Genomic DNA, 2,797 nt, shown 5'->3' with positions numbered 1-2,797 from the left:
TAGGATATTAAATTCTGTTGGGTTATATATGCTCACCGTAAATCTAACGATCACATTTAATATCATATAGCATGGTAAATAAGCTCGGCCAATAAATTGGAGCAAGATTAAACAACTGACTCGGTACTTGTTAATAAGATACATTAATGAAATGTGTAATTTTAAGTATTGAGTAGTGAAATAAATACAAGGAGTCATGATTTTACCCATCCAGTATTTTTAAATTTTTTCGCAAAGCTCCATGTTGGTCAGCATGATTCATCAAAATCGTTCCCTGGTAAAATACACAACCCCGGCAGATGACATGAAAGCAACTCGCTCCCCAGATTTGACTTTTTCACACGATCTCAGAACATTCAACACCCCAATGACGGTTGGCTTGATTATCTCGTTCTGTATAATGGAGAGCTAATTGAAGTTACTATCCAAAAATATTGTAAAAAGGAAACAAACGCCAAAAACTCTGGAAAGGAAATACTATATGATAAGGTTCTCCTCAAGTAGTGAAAAACAAGTTGGTCCATCTGAAGCATAGAAGGAAAGAAAGTCAGACCTCGGGGTCCTCAGACTTGAAATCCATGGGAGTGGCAACATGGAAAACGCGCTCACATCCATCAATGGCGGCATCAAAGCTTCCTTCATCATCCAAATCTGCTTCCCAGAGCGTCAATCTCTCGTTGGCCCCGGGCAGATCCAACAGATGCTTCGGTCTTCACAGGATTACCTATATAAATAGAAAACTAACAAAAACTATGAACACTATGGAGATATTTTTAAGTTGATTGTGGATTTTTCGAATATTTTGGGGTTTAGGAGATATTTTTAAATTAATTATAGATTTCCAAAATATTCCAGGATCAAAAAAATATGAGCTAGGTCAAAAAAATATAAATTTATGAACACCATTACTGTAATTACAACGGTTCCTTAATCATCTTTAAATAAATTGTCCGACCCAAGCTCATTTTCATCAAAATGTTCAGTCTGAGATCTGTATACAAATGAACCAATATTATAAACCTACTAGTGTCTCGCACAGTTGCTTTAACACTATATCCTCGATCAAGCAAACGCATGACGAGCCATGACCCTATGAAACCAGCAGCTCCTGTGACGCATACTGTGCTTCCTTGATGAACCTTATGATTTAACAGTTCTTCTGGCACTTGGGGTTTCTATTTGCCAAAAGCCATTGCAGAGCCGTAATCAGCTGGCAAGCTAAATTAACAAATCGCTTGGATGATAATTTCTTGGCCCCGCAAATGTAAGCCAAAAAGTATCTTGGGGATTTTTCTTGCTTCTCCAGCGACCTGTCAGAGAGAATATCAATCGCAGAAGAGTAGGTAAAACCGTGTCGTTGAATGGCTGTGATATGTGGGTTCCTTGAGCTACCTAACATTCTATTCCATGCTTTCCCCTCATCAATAATTTCGAAGCGGACTTCCCATGGAGGGTAACATTAGAATCCTGCCAGGTTCACAAAATCATGATGCTTTGGAGACTGCGATCCTCCGCACGAAGAAATTAGTCATCGCATTTTGGCAAACCACAGTGGTTTTCCAAAGTCAAATGAGGACATGTGAAATTTTGGTGTTTTTCATGCTTTCACTTAGGGAGTAGGATAGGGTAGTACGACAATGTAGTAGTGAAAGTTACAATAATTAATACGTAATAAGTTAATTCCAGGTTTGAAGAGTAGGAGCCATTGGAATAGAGTGATATTATAATAAATTCGTAATATGTAATAAGTTAGTTTTCAGGTTTAATGAACAGGAAAATGTTATAATAAATTCATAATATGTGATTTTATTTTTATTTTATATTATTATTATTGTATATTTATATTATTTCTGTACTATAGTAAATCAATTAATAACTTAGTTAAATATTAAATTAAATTAGTTATTATTTTTTTTTAATGATTAAACGAAATTTTAATTAAATAGTTTAAAATGCAAAATGTTAAATAAGATGCAAGAAATATTGTCCTTAGAATTATTTGGTTTTTATCAATACAATAATTATCACTATCATTATCATTTATAAAAGTCAAAATTTTTAATAATATATTTGAATTGATTTTTTACAATTTTTTTTATATATTAGACTTATGGATTTTTAAACATTTGAATTTATTGAGCCGAGATGCTCATACTATAGGCCAATATGAACGTGATGTGTATATTAGTCTCTCTTAAAAAAAATTAAAATATTTTCTTAAAAGATATGCTATGCATATTTAATTAGTTGTCCATATAATCTAATATAATTTCATGTATAGCAATTAGAAGGAAAAAATATACTAGTATAATGGTTAAACCTTATACTTTTCAAAAATATTTTAACACATGATATCAACTTTAAAAGAAAATATTTTAACATTGTATAGAATAAAATATCTAATGTAGGCTATGAATAAAATATTTTCATATGAATTAATATTGATGTAACTTTTTAGCAAATCCACTATTACATTAGAGATAATTGTTTCATCAATGTCATAAATGGGTTTGTTACTATATGTCTCCGAAGACCTTCTCAGTTATTTGATATATAATGAAATGAAAATCTAAAGTTAGAATTAACTATTTGTTTAGGATGAAATTTTTACAATATAGTTTTTATTTCAGTAGTGATGGTAATTATTATTGTTGATTTCTATTTACAAATGTAAATTGTGTTATTACCATTGTCTAAAACAACATAGATCCATCTTACGTATGGATCTAACATAAGGAGAGAGGGATCAAATTTCTTCACATGCAAACTTATTTAGAGTGCAAAATACAATGTTAAT

At 31.4% G+C, this 2,797-nt stretch overlaps 1 pseudogene; it reads right to left on the bottom strand.

The window, feature by feature from the left end:
- Window positions 1-261: 261 nt before the first annotated feature.
- LOC149248156 (dihydroflavonol 4-reductase-like) overlaps window positions 262-2,797 on the bottom strand; it is a 7,638-nt pseudogene continuing 5,102 nt past the window's right edge.

The sequence above is a fragment of the Pinus tabuliformis genome, chromosome 7 (assembly GCF_031772625.1).
Source record: "Pinus tabuliformis cultivar Carrire ecotype Pingquan chromosome 7, CPIR1, whole genome shotgun sequence".
In the NCBI taxonomy this organism is placed as follows: Eukaryota; Viridiplantae; Streptophyta; class Pinopsida; order Pinales; family Pinaceae; genus Pinus; species Pinus tabuliformis.
This window is presented reverse-complemented; position numbering and strand designations above follow the sequence as displayed.